Source organism: Misgurnus anguillicaudatus, chromosome 2 (genome assembly GCF_027580225.2).
Source record: "Misgurnus anguillicaudatus chromosome 2, ASM2758022v2, whole genome shotgun sequence".
Lineage (NCBI taxonomy): Eukaryota > Metazoa > Chordata > Actinopteri > Cypriniformes > Cobitidae > Misgurnus > Misgurnus anguillicaudatus.
Window position 1 is genome coordinate 7,819,968 of NC_073338.2, and position 19,339 is coordinate 7,839,306.

The 19,339-nt window shown below is 39.6% G+C and overlaps 2 protein-coding genes and 1 long non-coding RNA gene across 5 annotated transcripts in view; 1 reads left to right on the forward strand and 2 right to left on the reverse strand.

Annotated features, from left to right (window-relative positions):
• LOC129441600 (macrophage mannose receptor 1-like) overlaps positions 1-19,339 on the reverse strand; it is a 329,376-nt gene that overhangs the window by 96,773 nt on the left and 213,264 nt on the right. The window lies entirely within an intron of this gene.
• Positions 1-19,339, reverse strand: part of LOC141367266 (major histocompatibility complex class I-related gene protein-like) — a 90,000-nt gene that overhangs the window by 66,479 nt on the left and 4,182 nt on the right. The window lies entirely within an intron of this gene.
• Positions 13,883-16,439, forward strand: LOC129454935 (uncharacterized). The gene is made up of 3 exons (XR_012370964.1): positions 13,883-13,925; positions 15,153-15,199; positions 16,401-16,439. It is a non-coding gene; the product is annotated as an uncharacterized lncRNA (long non-coding RNA).

Here is a 19,339-nt window from a genome sequence, read left to right on the forward strand (position 1 = left end):
AACGTGGGTTCGTTCAGACGTGAATGCGACTCGCATTGCGTCTCTGCCTGTCGGATAATTTTTTTCTTTTTTAAACCTTCAGGTGTCTCTAACCAGTAACCAGACACTGAGTGTCAGACACGTTTTTGCTGTATTTCATTAAAAAAAAAACCCCACACACACACACTCACCTGGTGTGGAAATAAAAAAATAAAAAAGAACCAAAAAATAAATAAAAATAAAATAACACTGATCATAAAAAAATAAAAGTTAAAAAAGAAAGTTATGTTGTTCATTACATTTTACTTCATAATTGCATACTGCAGCACTGCATTCTTTTGATTTCATTGTTGCAAAACTTGTTCTGTAATATAGTTTGTTTGCTATCGTGATCAAAACCATTGATCTGAAGCTCAATCCGGATGCTGTCCTGTAAATATTTTTCTAATCCGCAATAAATATAACAATTTCTGATCAACCAATATATTAATTGCATGCTCAAAATAAAATACCGGTCAAAGCCCCGCCCATTTCAAGACAAACCCTGCCTACTTCCGGGTTAGGCCACACCACTCCGAGTACAGATACAGATAATTCATATGGTTAACAGATACAGATAATGCTGTACTCGCTCATCCCTAACAGAGAGTAACACATGGGTCGGTCCGAGGAGACTGTGTTGTTCCTCTGAGGAAAAGTGTATTTGGTCAGAGTGCCTTTTTAGTTACAGCAGCAAAGGAATGGAACTCTGTACCTCAGAACATCAGAGAACTTACTACATACACTTTGTTTAAAAAGCACTTAAAAAACTGGTTTTTAATACATCAGACATGTCGGCATTATTAGGAACAGGAATTTTCCCTAAACCCTACCTGCTGTTTATTTTATAGTAAATTGTATTTAGTATTAGGACTTGAAGAATTTTAGCTGTTTTATTGTTTTTATTAATTGTATTGTTTTTGTAAATTCTACATTGTGTTTTTACGTAGACAATTTTGAGATCTGTCCAGGGACAAAGGATGAAAATAGCCTTTTGGCTAATTCTGGTGCATTTACAGTATTATTGTTAATAAATGTACACCGTCCCTGTCAAATAAATAAATTACATTAAAATTAAAGAAATAAATCGAAAACAAAAAAATTTATCAAAAACAAAACTACATAACACAAGTAAATCCTGTTATTAAGCGACTCAGTGTCATACACATAATCAGGAAGAATACGTAGACAGCATTACCCTGGCCGATACAAACACCGGCAGATAAAGTGAAACCAATACCTCGAGTCGAAGTAACGGTGGCCCAAAGGGCTTTTCGCCGAGGCGGGTAACGGTAACTTTGTCCATAAACGAACAACACGTAAAGTCTTCCTTGATAAACACACACACTGACCAGGAGTCGTACACAGCAGCTAACCTACCGTAGGCAAAACGGCAATTAAATCGCCATTGGCAACGCAGTAAACAGCTCGCCGTCGGCAAACAAACTGGCGAGTTGTGGTGAGCAAAACATTCATAATGTTTTCCCACAGACAAAACAGTGCCGTCACACACTCGGGCCAAAACCCTCTCTGTTCCCAGACAGTAATCGGAAAGGCCAGATCAACCTGTCGAGCATATAGTATTGTATTAATAAAATAAATAAGAAACTGCCGCATAATGCGACCAAAACAATACGTACCGAAAGTTTGCGGAAGTGACCCACTAACAAGAACGTCCTCGCTTGAATGGCTTGTTCACAGTTCACAAACGAACGCCAAACCACGCTGAAATGGTGCAGCACGTAAGTTTCAGTACATCATCTCATATGAAACGACAAATAAAGCGCACATACCTGAGGTAGCAGACAGCCTACGCCAACAAACAAGTAGCCAAATGGTCCTATTGTCAAACAGAGTAACATGAGTAAGCGCACCCATAAAGCTACCAAAAGATCAACACACCATGCGAACGCACATACCTAACCAGAAACCATGAGTCGCGTCCCAGGAGAGGGCAGTGCCAAAGATGACGCCTCACCAGGTAGCCCCAAAACCTGCCTTTATACAATCCTCACCCCATCACGTGACAAACCAATGCCCTTCCTGGCTCTGCTACAATCTGAATGCATGTGTGATATGATATGGTAACCAACCTCTACTCTCAAAGTTGGTTGGATTTCTGCACCACAGGTAAGGCTTGCAGTTTTTCCACCCACCTCTTTAATTTCTCAGTTTAATCTTGAGTTTGAGTGTGTGCATTGCCGCACCCCGTCTGCATCACCAGCTGATACAAAGAGTGATTTCCCTAAAAGAGCAACAAGTTTGAACTTTGTATCTTTGTCAAGACAGCCATTTATTCGTGTTCACGGCAAGGTGCATCTTTTTAAAGATGACATTTTGTTCGTGCTTCGTTCCTGGATGCGGCATCTTCATAGCGCCCCAGGATGCAACGAGCATTGTCTCTCATGTCTGTGTCTCCAACACGCTGAGGCTACGTTTGCTGAGGGTCCGTGTTTGGTGTGCGAGAACATGTCCCTGTTGGATTTATGGAGACGGGTGTCGTTTCTCCGGGAGCGATGTCCACAAACCAGTGCTGAACTGGTCCGCTGGTCTGTCCAGTGGCCCTCAGCTCCCTGATCCCCTACCAGCAGAGGTGCCGATGGAAATGAGTGGCCCGTGTTCTACGGTGTCGACGCTCTCTGTCGGTCCTTCTCCGGAGTCTATGTCCGCTGTAACATTGGAGGGGGGGTTGTCAGCCTCAGATGATGTGGATCTGCTCCCTCCTTCGGGTAGGGTTGCGGAGCCCGTCTTCGACCCTGAGGTGGCAGCCATGCTCGATCGTGCGATGGCGATGTTCAACTTGAAATGGACTCAACCTCCCCCACCCGGACCATCCAGCATCGACAACTGGTACTTCGGGGGTGCCCGGGCTTCCCACCCCTTACTCCCGGTGCCTTTCTTCCTTGAAGTGCATGAGGAGTTGACTCGGCAGAAAAACTGTTTTCTGCCCTCACATCTCACCTCTCTCAATGATGGAGCTGCCAGGAGGTATGTCGGTATCCCGTCAGTGGAGTGGAAACGTCTTCCCAGCCCGTCGTGTTGTCTCTTATGCACAATTCATCTCGGCTATGCAATTCAATTCATCCAGCGACCTTCCAAATTTTCTGCCATTCACTTAAGTGTGGTGAGAGCTGCGTACTACGTGCAGTGATTGCTGTCCTACTGATGAAGGAGGTGATTGAGCCGATCCCTCTGGCCGAGATGAGGTCTGGGTTTTACAGCCCTTACTTTTTTGTACCCAAGAAAAGCGGCGGGTTGCGACCGATCCGGGACTGCTGAATCGAGCACTGTACAAGTTGCCATTCAAAAGCTGATGCCCAGGGGCCGTTTCTCCGCTTTGCATTCGAGGGGCGGGCATATCAGTACAAAGTCTTACCATTCGGGCTTTCTCTCTCTCCTCATGTCTTCATGAAAGTAGCGGAGGGGGCTTTAAAACCCCTGAGACAAGGGTGTGCACATTCTGGCGCATCTAAATGACTGGCTCATAATAGCGCAGTCTCATCAGATGCTTTGCGATAAAAGAGATTTAGTTCTCCGTCTTCAGGTCAACCGGGAAAAGAACAAACTTTGCCCCATGGAGAGGATCTCTTTTCTCTGTATGAAACTGGACTCTACTAATGAAACTACTAATTTAAAGGCACATCTACGTCTAACATAAGCGTGTGTTCAGTCCATCCTGACTTGCCTGAATACTTTCAAGAGCAAGAACGTGGTCCCACTGAAACAATTTCAGAGGATCCTGGGGCATATGGCTGCAGGAGCGGCCCTGACACAACTTTGGCTGCTCCATATGAGACCGCTTCAGTGTAGAGGTCGACCGATATGGCTTTTTCTCTGGCCGATGCCGATATTTAGAAATCAGGGCAGCCGATGGCCGATATGTTTGGCTGATTATTTTGTACATAATAATCAAAATGTTCTCATCATTAGCAGATATTTTTAATGTAACAATGTCACTATTTAAGTCAAAGTATTTTAAAAAAATATGACTGGTCTTTCTGAAGAGTTTCACAACCTCCTCTGCACCATGCATTTATCAGAAACAGATATTACCTGACACTCTGCTGTCATCATCTTTGATCAGTTTTTTTACCATGGCTTTTATTGCTTTGTAGGATAAAATCCTTATTTGGTAGACCTGATAAATTATTTATTCATCATAAAGTTAACATAGTAAATGTCTATGTTTTTTAGTTGAGACTGTTATTTAGGGCAAATCTTTCTAAACACATTTACATTCTCATTTCTGAGGCGCTATAAGTGACTGATTGTACTGACAGTGACGTCTTGTGAGTTTAGTGTTGGGACAGATCTGTTGTTTCAACCGTTCATTCAAACGAATCCGTTCAAAGGAGTCAGTTCGCGAATCGGACGCATTGTGTTGTAATCCAGGCTGAGCAGCGCAAAACTGTAAACAAAGTGTTACTGTAACAACATGTAAAACATTTCCTCGGTGGATATGATTTGGTCTTCCAACCTTTCGCCATCGAGTCAGTTTTGTTTTGAGTAATAAAAGCAGGGAGAGAGTTTAAAGACAGAAAGCGTGCGCGCGCGGCTCTGCTGTCTCTGTCACGCAAAGAAAGATCATCATCACTCATTAATCACATGAAATGAGCCTAATCTTTGCACGGACAGTGCACCGCGAGACATAAGCCCGTCCTGCTGTTGTACTGGCTGCTTAATTCGCGCGATCCCGCTGCAAGAGGCAGCGCTGCGTCACGAGTTCTACAACAACGCTAAGGTGCCCGCAGATGGGCCTGCCTATTAATCGGCCTAATTTTGCAGCAAAATCGGCCAAAGCCGATCTTTTTAAATATGCCAAAAATCGGCCAATTAATCGGCTGGCCGATAAATCGGTCGACCTCTACTTAAGTGTTGGCTTCGCGGCCGAGTCCCGAGGAGAGCGCGGCACAGCAGGCTGTACCGGGTAACTGTTACACCGGTGTGCTGACTAACCTTTGCTCTGTCAGACCCATCATTTCTCAAGGCCGGTGTGCCTCTGAGACAGGTCTCCAGGCATGCCATTGTATGCACAGATGTCTCCACCACGGGTTGGGGAGCCACGTTTTGACTCTGACCTTAATTTCAGCAGTCACGTGAAAGCAATAAGAAAATCAGCTTACTACCATCTCAGAGAAATTGCCAGAATTAGATGTTTTGTCTCAAGACAGGACTTAGAGAAACTTGTTCATGCTTTCATCAACAGCAGTGTGGATTACTGAAATTGACTCCTTACTGGGATCCCCAAAAAGACCATTAGACAGCTGCAGCTCATGCAGAACGCTGCTGCCAGAATTCTGACTAGAACCAAAAAATCTGAGCACATTACTCCAGTCCTCAGGTCCTTACACTGGCTTCCTGTTACATTTAGAATAGATTAAAAGTATTGTTACTCGTTTATAAATAACTTTGTAACAACTTTCCCTTCTAAAGTTATGCTGGGGTGCCAGACAGATATAGTTATGCTGTGGTGCCAGACAGATGTAATTACTCTGCCAAATATATTAAGGATTGTTAGTCCAGTAGAAGGGGAGGGAACAAAGGACACATGTATCTAAATAAGTAATTATCTCATGTACCCCTAATCTTCAAGAGTAAACCAAAATATGAAGAAATTTTCAGTGTGTATTCAACATAACAGTGCAACAATTTCATCACAACACACAATACAATTGATTAGCAACAAACATCAGTATTTAAAAATATCATTGACAGCAAAAAGTATTCATCTCACAGCCCCTCACCACAGTTTAAATAGTTCTGGAATTTAAAGGATTGTTCACATAAGAATATAAGGAAGAGTCAAAGTCACAAGTTCATCAATAATGTAACTCAATCCATTGTTTACAGTGTATTAATGAGGAGTAACTTTCCCAAGTCAAAGCCAGTTTATTTCGGCATTTTAAGGACTTTCAGTTACTCACTCTCATTACCATAATCAAAGAATAGCACCAAATCAGCTGCGTCCGTGTTTATCTTCATTCACTCCATATACGATGCAAACACTCCGATGAAAACAGCAGCAGCGGCATAACCATCCACAAGTGAATTCGTTCAATAAAGTAAATCTCCGTTCGCCAACACAACGCACTTTCCGTCGCGACAACACAATAAACACGGCTTTCATAGAGGCAAGACTCCCGGTGAACTGCTCTAACTTTTGTATCTCTGCCATTGCTCTTTTCAGCGTCTCTAGCGCCTACGTCATCGTGCATCCGGAATTCCAGAACGGACCAACCTGGACGCCATCTTTGTTGTGGCAGCGTTTGTCAATAATTTGCATCATTTAAACTGAGCCATATTATAACATACACTAATCTACTACAAAAAAATGCTATTTAATTTGTGTTTATGAAAGTGCATTGTCACAACTTCATGGCTTAGGACCAAAATACATTACATATAAACCTAATACCTAATTCTGCGTTTACACTAGGGATGTAACGGTATTATAAATTTCATGGTATTGCGGTAGAAAATTTTCCCGGTACCACCGTGGTCACATGATCGGTAAAACGTTAGGTCTTCCGGGCAACACGTGGAGCGAGTGGAGGGACGCGGGAACTACAATTCCCATAATCCCATGCATGCTACTCTGACGCCTCTCTACAAGTGGAGCGGCAATGGCGGAAGCAAAAGAAACACGAATTTTAAATCTGACGTGTCGAAAAAGTGCAGCTCTAGGTCCAGCTACAATAAGTAAGCAATTTTTTACTGGGTTGTTTTTGTTTTCAGGAATTGACCCATCTTAAAACCCATCATCTTTTCTTGATTCTACAATCACAACCGCTTTCATAGGAGTACCAAGCATTAGCATTAATTTTAATAATAATAAAAACTAGGTCAATTGAGGGAGTCACTCAATTCTTAAAACCTGACTGATTGGGAGTTGTTTAAAGTCAACAAACTAAACTGACACTTAATTTTTTTGTCCTTTTTATGAAAATTGTAAACACTTCACTACACTTTGTACATTGTAATGTTCAGTCTTGTTTAATAAACACTTATGGCAGTTTTTCCAAGTCTTCATTTGTTTTTTCCTTGCTGCAAATGTTTCAATAATTACCGTACCGTGGGCAGCATACCGAAATACTACCGTACCGTGTTTTTTGATACCGGTACATCCCTAGTTTACACCAGCCGCGGTAGAGGCGTTAAGTGATTTCAATGTTAAGTCAATGTAAAGGGAGGTAGACGCAATTCCGCCTCATTCGCGTGTCTTGAGCGCATGGTGGGGTACGTGCGAATGTAGCTTTTTGTGCATTTTGCGTTTGAAGCGAACTTGCGGCTGACGCCCGAGTTGACAAATTTGAACTTTGGCGGATTTTTGTGCCGTGTTAACCAATCAGGAGCCTGCTTGCTGCTGTGACGGCAGCCCCGCCTGGAGTCACTCATTCAGCATTAAGTCTTGATATTGTCCGTGAGTGTGCTGCTTCACACTGACTGGACTTTTAACTAAAGTCACATTTACTCCTGTTTTATTTTTTTTTTACATATTCTAAACTGTTTTTATTAACTCTTTCGCCGCCATTGACAAGATAAATCACACATCGAATCACATTACAGTTTTTGAGGCACGGATCGGATTATTTTTCGGATCAGCAAAAAAGTGATAAACAAAAAAAACAAAGAAATTACAAACATTTATAAAAAAAAAAGTTGCACATTAATAAGGTCTGAAAATAGCATTAGGTAGAAATTAAATTAATAATAACACTGTCTTTATTATATTAATTAAATATAATTATTTTTTAGAGCTACAGAAGTGATTTTCTCTTTGTCTTGGGTTGACTGATTAACATTAATGACACAGACTTAAGTAGGTTAATTGAGGTTACTGTCTCTTTAAGACCAAATAAGCACAGACTGGTTTCTGACTGTAATCTATACATACACATAAGACATAAACAAATGTTTTTAATAGAAAAATTATATTTTGGAGTTTGTTTAGTTTTATGTGCCCTGTCAAGAACAGAAAGATGTTATGTTAATTTGCTTTTTGAAACTTGTCTCTCCATGTATGCACTAATGAGGGCACTTAAACGTGCGCAGACACACAGACGGAGGAGCTGCGAATCGCAAGAGCTGCGATTTTTTCGATTCAGAACTATCAAATATAACAATCATCCAGTACGCAGTTTTTGACAGTTCGCTTCATGCAAATTTTGCATTTGATGCAGTAAACCAATAGAGGGCATTAACACTGAGGTGCTGACTAAACGTCAAATACAGCCATTTGGAAAACATAAACACTTCATCTCCCCAACAAAGTGTACGGCCATATGATTTCTGCGATGCGAAAAACACGGACGGAATCACGAAATCCAAGCATACAAATGGAATTATTGCATAACGCGGAATGTCATAGAAGTTGGCAGATTTCGGATTCAGTCATTTTTAAAACCCATTATAACTCATTTATTGGCAAATGAAAGGACAGAAATGCGCGAAAACATTTCCCTTTTGTGTAATGTTGGACTTAAAGAAAGGTATACGTCCGTTTCTCGTCATGCATCGCAAACAATGACAAGCGCCTCATCAGAGCATAAGAAGGTTTCATTAAAGCCCGGAACACAGCAGACGAAAGAGGTACAGTATACTTATTTGCACGCGCACATCCGCACTGCTTTAAAAGTATATTTACAGGCACGAGGGTTCATGAAGCGCGCACACAGCGAGCAGTCAGCACACGCGTGATCACTAAACTAAGTTTTCTTTCTTGTCTAAGTGAACATAAACAGCTGGATGTTTATCAGTATATTGAAGCAGATCAGTTTTAAAGCTGCCTTGGGTCTTAAAGTGACAGTAACCTGGTGCTTTATGTGTCAGAAATGTTCATCACACACCAAAAATTAAAATCACTCCTTACTCTTAACTGAACAAGCTTCTGCAGCTCCACATTTAAAATCGTACAGTAAGGACTGTGCATTTGTATTTTTTGCTAATGTAAATCATAGATTATAATAACTAATATATTTACATTTATTACAGATTCCTGAAAAGTAAAACAAGATGAGTATAGTCTTATGATTAAAAGAAAAAACTAAATGTCAGAAGCATTGTTGTAGTGACAGCCAAAATACATTGACCTATAGCCCTATATGTTATTTTAAATTAAACCTTCAATAAATAGTTGTTAAATTGTATTCTTTTAATGTTCTTTGATTTAAAAAAAAAAGTGTGTCTGCAGAAGAGCAAAGTCCTGCAGACACCTTGGTACAATGTTTAAGAGGTTTTAAATAACCAGTAGAACAGCATCTTTCTTTGGTGCTGTTAAAACCACCACAACAAACCTGGATTTAGCTCTTTTATTATTTATACTAATAAATCACACTTTAAATCGTGAATCGCAATTTGGATCAGAAAAATCACAATTAAATTTTTTCTCCAAATCGTGCAGCCCTAGGACGGCGAATTCCAAACAGCACAGCAAACAGTGGCTCCACATAAAAACATTATGTTGTTTTTCATTGCTCTATTTGCCAAATGTATGTTAATGGACTACAGTATGAGACTCAATTGCTCTAAAGTTTACACATCAAGAGTTCTGATCTTTGAAGGGCATGATCACATCTGGCTGAAGCTGGACCGGACACATTCAGCAGCATGTGCGTCTGTGTACAGAAAGCTGCTCACCTTAACACCTTTTTGCGGTTAAATTGTTTAAAATCACTTGAATGTTAACATTTGCAAGCCTGTGAAACACGTGCAAATGATAAACTTTCCCTACTTAAATTTGCGTATTAATCCGCGAATTGCATACTCGTAGCCTACTGATTCAAGACTTCGGAAGCTAGGGAAAAAATTGAGACACAGGGATAGCCCACTGAAATAAGTCCACAGCGCTGACATGTTGCTTCAGACAAGCATTTCACAAACATTTTAGCCGTGTTGTTTCGGTGATAAAAGTCTTTCGGCCGAAAATGCTCTTTTGGGCCATTTTCGGCGACCAAATATTCGGTGCATCCTGATTCGGTACTGCACCTGCCTTTCGTTAAATACCGGTGTGGCGGGCAACGCCAGCAGATGCAAATAACTGCATGCCAATTTCATTGGCGTTTTAATAGTTTCTCGAAGTATATTGGTCTCCACGAAAGCGGTTCCCAATTCGTCGGTCACAACGTGAAGTCTTTGTTCCCTTCCTTCAGTGAACGAGGGTTACATACGTAACCAAGACATTCTGCATCTGGAAAGCACCAATATGCAAACTCCTCCCCATCTAAAGGTTATAAAAGTTTTTTCCAGACATTCCTCATTCTAAAACTCTCCAGAGATTGTAACAGAACAAACCAAAAAACCCAAGTTCTGAATCTCCCCAGAAATTGTAACAGGACAAACCATGTGCTAAGAGACTGAAACAGAGCACCCAACTTCTGAGTATCCCGCTGAGAGAGACAATAACCAACCAAGTTTCTGAATCTCACATTGTTATTTAACTGCTCCTCGTTCTGCATTTGACAACAGGGACTGAACCAGATCGACCACAAGTTCTGAGTTTCTGGCCTGTGCATCCCGAGACTAAGCGCATCACACCACGTTCCGAGCTTCTCGTCCAGAAAGGCAATCACAAACGATCAAGTGATTTTAAACAATTTAACCCTTCACTTCAAGGGACCTTCATCTGTCTGTCTTCAGATTTGTTAAGGACCTTCTGCACCGACTACAGGACGGTTTCTGCGTTTTCCAGATCACTAAATTCCTCCCGGTGCTCCCGGAGACCAGCATTTTCACAGCACTTCATGTTCAAGGCCTTTGAACTGAACCTGACTCTTTCCCAATTGCAGCACTGAAAAGCCTGACCCGTGGCAGACGTGCCACCACCGGAATTGCTCATTCGAGCACACAGAACATAAATATCACATAACCAAACCTCTGTCCTAAAACCTTGGCATTGGTGTTTTGTGTCAGTAATTACACAATAGTTCTTTATGGTTCTCAAATCTGATTGGCTAAGAGCCCTTCACAAGTGTGCGATATTGTACTGATAACACAACAGTAACCGCTTCACCGTTTGTATCATTCTGTCACCTACTGGTAATTATAAAACGGCTCGTTCTGGTTCTTCATTCTGATTGGTTGAAACACGTTCTAAGCCGTGATAAAATACCCCGGTAAACCCACGGTTCAGACCGCATGACAAGTATCACTGCGCCACTGTTGCTGCGTACTGATTTATGAAAATAAACACAACAGTCTTTTTTTTTTACATTTGCACAATTATGGCGATATCCAGATAAATGTCATAGATATTGTTGAGTCATTTCGTCAATAAAGAGAAAACGTTCTCTGGGTTGTTTTTGTCTTAAATGGATATTTCCGCTATTGTCCACTAGATGGCAATCTTACCCAACTTAAACACTGACGCATTTACTCAACACAACAGCGTTGTGGTGGATTTAGCGTAACGTGTGAGTTTTGATGGCTCTGAATCTGATCTCTTACAAAAGTTCTTCACAAAAATGGAATTATCTCCGCTTTTGAAAATTTGAGAGGTGATAACTGATAAGAGAAAAAATGAAGGTAGGATGAAACGTTTTTTGTTGTTGTTGGAAAGCGGATGGTCTGTTCTTTCATTTGATATTTTATGTTTATTTAAAGAAGATAGTTTTTCTGTTAGGCATTAAACTAAAACTGGGTCGGGCAACTTAAAAAAAAAAAACACTGACGGGGAAAGAGTTAAGCATGCTTCCAAGCATATTTGTTCATCACTTCAACAGTTGCACGATATAAATGTTAATGTATATTTTAGATGAATGTTGATTTATAAAAATAAACATTACAGTCTTAAATTATATTTTCATTGTGTCTTTGCTGCGTCTGTGTTGCTTGAGAATTGTGCCTTGTTGCAGCCACACTTGATTCTGAGGAACTACTTTGTTTGGCGGAAGAGCAATATTTGTACTAATATAATTACAACTTATTTGTGTTTCATTTTGTGAAACCCTGCTATGCATATGAAGTAACCGTTTTATAAACGCAATAAACCCCCGCGAAGCAGTGGGGTTACAGTGCATTTTATAACAGCTAAGGGGGTTTTAGGCACCCCGCTTTGCACTTTGCCGTACACCTGAACCGGTGTTAGTTACCTGAACCGGGTGGGACCGATTTAGGATATTTACTTACCTTCAAAATCTTCCCTTTATCCGCTTCGGTGAAATTGTCCAAAACAAATTGTTCATAAATCCCCAAAAGTCCAAGGAAATGGAATATCCAAGCCTTTTAATCTTGACGTTTCTGACCGAATTACGATATAAATAGTGTATACAATTAGTTCACTAACGGACATTCGTTCGAATCTCACTTTTCATTCACGATTTATAATTAATATATTTGGATGTCACTTTTATTGTGCAATGTCTGAGGAACAAATACGCCCCCTTGTGGAATTTCAGCCGTTCCATAAGAGGCTACACACAAGTCATACACTCATCTTTGACTGGTCACACACGCTGTTTTTAAACACTTTCTGTGTGTCTCAAAAGTTCCCTAGCTTGTGAATCAGTCTGTGAATTCCAATCGGAAGTAATAATCTCTATGCCTGTCAAAGATCAGCGCTCTTGGATGTAAACTTAATGTAATGTCACATCGTGTGGACTAACAGTGGATTAACATACACTTGGAAAAAAGCAATGAAAACACTAATTTTCACTGGAGCGATCTGTTTACGCTCTCATCTCCAGTTAAAAGGACTTATAAAAACTGGTTACAATATAAAACACTTACCGTAATTCCTCAAATAAAAGCCGTTATTCAAATAAACGCCGGGCCTCTGATAGTGGCCGGGGGCGTGGTCATCGCAGAAAAATAAACGCCGGTCTCAAATTAAGGCCGGGGAAATATGAGTGCCAGGGGGAAATGAGTGAGAGCTTAGCACGTCAACTATAAATGCCTCGGCCGTTTGGTGAGACGCGCGCGTGATCCGCGGAGACTTGCGTTGCTGACCAAAGAGCAAGTATAAACAAAGCTTAGCTTATGCGCAGTGTGAGCGTATTCGCGCCAGAACTGCGCGAGCACTCACCTTCATCTGCCTTCATTAAAACCTTTTAATGCGCGCAGCAGGGCTAGTGAATATCTACAGTGCACAAGCAACAGATCAACTAAGCGATATCATAGGCATGTGAGAGGGCTTCATACGACTAAATAAAAAACACAGATTTAACATTCCGATGGGTTCCAGTGTTAAGAGAGTGCTTTACCTCCTGCTTTGCTCAAAACAAATGCATTCTAATGATGAAAGCGTGCCTGGGCTCAGATTGATAAAAGTACAGTGTGAGTGCGTGCATAGAGTAGGGAGGGGGGACGATCGCACTGTGGCATGGTTTGGATAATGTGAGCGTGGTGTTATCTCCTAAATGCACTCAAGTTCATCATAATGCTATGATGGCAGTAGCTACATTGGATGGGTCTCATTTTACCCAGGTAGCCAGTGCACTCGGGCCAGATCCGGCTGAGTGTCGGCGCACGCGGCTGTGTTCTGGCTGCGGCTTACCAGCATTAAGCCAGCACTGGCCCAGCAAAAGTTGCCAGATTCGGCTAGGCTGTGGATATGCGGATTTGGTCCGATTTTGGCTGACAAATGGCATATTTTCCACATATTGGCTTTCACATTTTACGTTTGTTTTAATAAAAATATATTAATTTAACAAATTGATATGCATATAATTGTTTCTATTTAATGTTTTAATAATTGTTTTTAGTTTTTCTGATTAATGGTAGCCTATGTAAACTGATTTTAAGTACGTGTGATGAAAAGTTAAGCTCAGAAATTTTTCCCTAATAAAATAAGGGAAGGGCAGAAGCATATTTTAATGTTAAGAATAGGTTTGTGGCGTAAAGTGCCATTAGCCTATTAATGGCCTATTAAGGGCTTTAATGGTTGTTGCTGCATGAAGTGCAATTTCTCTGAGGTAGACTTTTTGGAAGTTATTTAACATAATTTTAATGCATAAAATATTTATACTCTGCACAAATTAGATATATGTAAACTTCATTTAAAAAAAGGACAAACGTGTGACTGATATATAGTATACGTAATTGTTTAAATGACCACAATCCCACTTCAACAAATATGTCAATTAGCATTTGAATTTATTATTAAAATACTGAAGTATTTCTAGATAAATTTGAGTAGAAAAATCGATTTTTATAATTTATCTGACAAGGAGAATTCGGACATAAGAAATGAACTCTGCTCAGTTTAATGAAATTACTTAAACAGTAATATTTCGTCTAGCAAAACAAACGAATAATATTTCGCAACTCATAAAACTGGCCTAAGGATTTGCCTCAGCAGTCAATGCAGCAGGCGGGAGAACTGAGGGATCCATGAAGCGATTCTGCTAAACTCTCGTAGCCACCTCAGCCAGTTCCGCTATTATACAGTTGACTGAGGTAATTTTTTTTTACCAATGGATAACTTTGTCTGGTACAGAAAACGTTTAAATTTCACAGAACAGAGAGCATTACAGCTACAGGACACAGCTGGTAGTTAAAGGGGACAGAGAATGAAAAACCATTTTTACCTTGTCTTTGTTGAATTATGGTAGTCTACCCACATTCACAAACATACAAAAAGTGCTGAACATGCTAAACATCTCAGTCTCATAGAAATTCCTCTTTTAGAAATGTCAGCCAGAAAACAGCCCAATCTGAAAAACTGATGCTTATGACATCACAGGCATCTAACTGCCCTTCCACTTTAAAATAATTGGCTACATTTTTTGAGTGGCAGCAAAGTCAGCCAATCAGTAATGAGATTGCAAGTTAAGCAAGTAGGGGGAGCCAAATAGGTGCAAAACCACTTGTTTAAATTCCCCCTTCTAATAGAGCTTTTTTGAGCTTAAGGCATTATAGACCCAAATAAAAAAAATTTGTCTACATGTCACATCACAGAACAAGGATAAATACTCCGTTCAATCATTCTATGTCACCTTTAAACTTCTTTACTTAAAGTGCACCTGCAGTAAAAATATTTCCACCTCACTGTTGCACAACATTAAAACCGATTTCACCTATTGAAAGATTCTTTATAGAAAATGAGTGAACCTTAATTATGTAATTATTACTCAACATTTTGTATCTATGATGTGTCTGTCTGTTATACAACTTATTGTGATTGTTTTTGTCACATTTAGATTTCTCAAGATCATCAGTTTGGACAGAATTCATTTGAAGAATTAATGTAAGTAAAAGTACAATATTGGACGGGGCATGGATATTTCTTGGGAATCAGTTTTGTTGCATTGTTAATGTCAGGACTGTCTGAGGGGTCAATTTGGGCCAGAAGTATGATAGGGATTCGTTTAGGGCTACAAATATATATTACAAATAAAAAGTCTTTAAAAAGTCTTTACATTAAGTAGTCTAAACTAAACTTTGATATGTAAACGTTGTTATGTAAACTATAATAAGATATTTTATTAGATCACAATTCCAGCTTATGGATTTGGCATTTGCAGTCATTTTGAAATATATAATGGTAGAGGAAACACTATTATCTGTGGATGTGTGTGACTAAGAGTAAGGAAAACTTAACTTTTTTATATAATTGAAAATCTCAAAACAACCCTTAAAAACCAAATTGAGTTCTCTCTTGCTGCATCTTGCCAATATTAAAATTTTAAATAGGCAAGGCTTAAAAACTTAAAAAAAAAAGAATGAACTTTCTCGATAATACAACTCTGGCACAATTGGGCATGTAACCCCTTTTTACCTTAGTGGTGTGCCCTTATTCTAGTACTTATGTTTCTAGTAGCTATGTTTACATGCAACCAATTAATCAGTTTGTAATCGTATTGATGGCTCAATCGTATTAAAAAGCCGTCATGTAAAAACCTTAATCAATACGATTGAGGTAGATTGGATGCAAATTTGGATCGTATTGAAAGGGGTGGTGTAGTCCAATCTGTGATCCGATCAGCAGGAGAAAAGTATGCATGTAAATGCGTGAATCAAAGTATTTTGTCGGATGCAAAAATACATTGTGCATGTGCGCAGAAAATTTGTGCTCAAGTTCACATCTTATATTTACCTCTTGTATAAAATGTACATTTAAACAAACATTTTGAGGTGCAAACATTTAAACATGTTTAGGGTGCATGTAAACTGTATTGTTGTAACCTTTAATCGGATTAAATTCAGTCGGATTGACAAAATTTTGTGCATGTAAACATTGTGACGACAGTTTGTTGAAGGATAAGAAAACTGCCATCTAGGGTTTCAGAACGAAGCAAGAGCCATCAATATTATATATGTATTGTATCTTTATGTATATATACATTAGCAAGAAAATGTAATGGTTTTCTGAATAAATATACATAAATAACATAATGTGTCTAAAAAATTATTACACAAGAAATTCAGATCTTTCATATGTTTTTCAGAGCACAAGCAGATTTCATTAAAGGCCGGAACAGAGCAGAAAAGGTACAGTATACTTTCTTTCCATGTCCGCCTTGCCCACGCACACATCCGTACCGCTTTAAAAAGTATATATTATTTACAGGACATTCACAAATTTAGAAAAGATGAAGAAAAGTAGCGGCTCCACCACTGCATTGAATATACTGTTCTGTATGAGTGTGCAACTCGGCGTTCCCACAACGCAACACGCTTGACATCTGTTCCTCAGACATGAGGGCTTGCGAAGCACGCACACAGCGCGCAGTCAACACATGCGTGATCACTAAACTAAGTTTTCTTTCTTGTTTAAGTGAACAAACAGCTAGATGTTTCAGTATCAGTATATTAAAGCAGTACAGTCTTAGGGGCCAGTCACACCAAAAGCGCTTTAAACGCTTGCAAACGCAAGGCGCGACGCACTGCCTTTTTTAAAAAAGAGCAATGCGACGCGGCTTTTCTTATTGCTAAGCAACCACCGAGTCAGCTGTCTTGTCAATCAAATATTGAAGCGTGAGCGCTCTTTTGCTGTTAACTGTCATATTAGCAGAAACTTTAAAAAGAGGATGCTTGCTCTGGTCTTGTTTGAGGTTGAGAGGTGCACAAACACACAGGAGAGAGTGAGCTAGTGGAGTCCGGTTCTTCAAAGCAACTGTAAACTTCCCTCACCACAACTTAAGGCCGCCTCTCCCCTCATTCGATTGGACAATGGAAAGACGCAAATGACGTCGGGCGCTTCTCCGCTCTCAGCGCTCCTTCAAAAACGCGTGCGCGGCAGACGGCAAAAAAAACGCAAGGCGCTCGGCGCATAAACAGCGCGCACCCGCGCCCTGCCCATAGAATCTCATTCAAAAAAGGCGCCTGCAACTGCCATAAAGGCTTTTGGTGTGACTGGCCCCTTAAAGCTGTCTTGGGTTCTTAAAGTGACAGTAGCCTGCTGCTTTCTGTGTCAGAAATGTTCTTTACACGCAAAAAATGAAAATCACTCACTATTCTTAACCGAACAACTTTTGCAGCTGCACATTTAATTCATACAGTGAGGACTGTGCAGTGTTTTGTGTGTATTTATTGCTAATGTTAAATCATAGATTCTAATAACTAATATTTTTACATTTAATACAGATGCCTGAAAAGTAAAACAAGATTAGTATTGTCTTATGATAAAAAACAAAAGATTTGGTTGCTTGTCAGTAGCATTGTTGTAGTGACAGCCAAAATACATCGGGCTAGAGCTGGGCGATATGGCAAAAATGTGGTCTCAGAAAAAAAATCCACATTGAACGATAACGATATATATTTCGATGTAAGTTGTTAATGCTTCCAGCTTTAAAACAGTATGCCAACAATGACTGAAGCCACAAAAATAAGAGGGTTCATTATATTTTAATCTGCGCCTCGTCAGTTTTTTTAGCTAGCCAAACCACTTCCATATAAAGGAGTTTGTGCTACCTTTTTGTCCACAATTTCTTCATCTTTGGATATTCATCGCCACTTCCACTCATTTTTGTTTAGTTTTTTTTTTGTTTTTGTGTCGAGTTTGCAAAGTAGGAAATGGACTTTGTACTACTCATGTGTATTACATATATGCCAATGTATTTTGGCTGTCGCTGCGGCAGTGCTTCTGACAAGCAACCAAATCTTTAATATTTCCTCTTAATCATAATTCTATACTCATCTTGTTTTACTTTTCAGGCATCTGTATTAAATGTAAATATATTAGTTATGAAATTGTCTGTCAACATGATTTTAACATGAACCTTAGCAATAAATACAAATAAAACACTGCACAGTCCTCACTGTATGGATTAAATGTGCAGCTGCGAAATTTATTCAGTTAATAGTAGTGAGGGGTTTTCATTTTTTTGTGTAATGACCATTGAACACCCAAGACAGCTTTGAACACCCAAGACAGCTTTAAGACGGCACTGCTTCAATATACTGATAAACATACAGCTGTTTATGTTCACTTAAACAAGAAAGAAAACTTAGTGAGCCCTCGTGTCTGAGAACCATATACGAGCTATACATGCTGGTAAACAGGCGCGTCACCTTGTGGAAACGCACAGTCGCACACTCATACAGTACAGTATATTCACTGCAGTGGTGGATCTGCTACTTTTCTGTTATGTTTTCATTTGATAAGATATGCTTTTTAATTACTGAAATTTAATTTAACCATTCAAACCAGAATCCAGAATAAAACGGAAAACACGGAATTTGAGAAAAAATTTAACTGAATTTGGGGGAAAACGATAGGGCCATAGGTGTGCTAAGTCCTTACTCCAATTGGCTTTTTTGAGGTCATTCAATCAAGGGTTCACATATTTTTTTCACAATCAGGTAATTCTCAATAAAGACATGAAAGATCAGACTTTTTGTGTAATTATTTTTAGACACATTATGTTTGTCAATGCCCTTGACTTAGATAAAGTTTAGATCGCATTTTATGACAAATTTATTTAGAAAACTATGAAAATCACATACTTTTTCTTGCCACATATATAATCATTACAATGTTAATCTATGAAGCTATAAGTCTTCCTCCTTGAAGTACCTGTCATTGTTTTTGAAGCAGAATAGCTTGTAGGTAACATTTAACCCTGGAGAACCCACGGGTCAAATGTGCCCAATGTTAATTGATGTTAAGAGAAGGGTTCTTGGGTTCTCCAGGGTTTAACTAACATGCTTGCATTTACCTAATTAAATAATTTTGTTTCTTTTCAAGAATCTGTCAGAAGAAATTCAACTACTGTTCGTGCACCAGATGGGTGAAGTAGAAAAGTTCATAAAAACTTCTGCAGCTTGCATCTGACAGAGATGCAAAAAGAAGAAGAGAGCGGGCCTGAAAGCAAGCAAATTCAAGGTATTTCAATTGTTGTTAAAGGGATAGTTCAATGAATATTCTGTCATCATTTACGTAAGC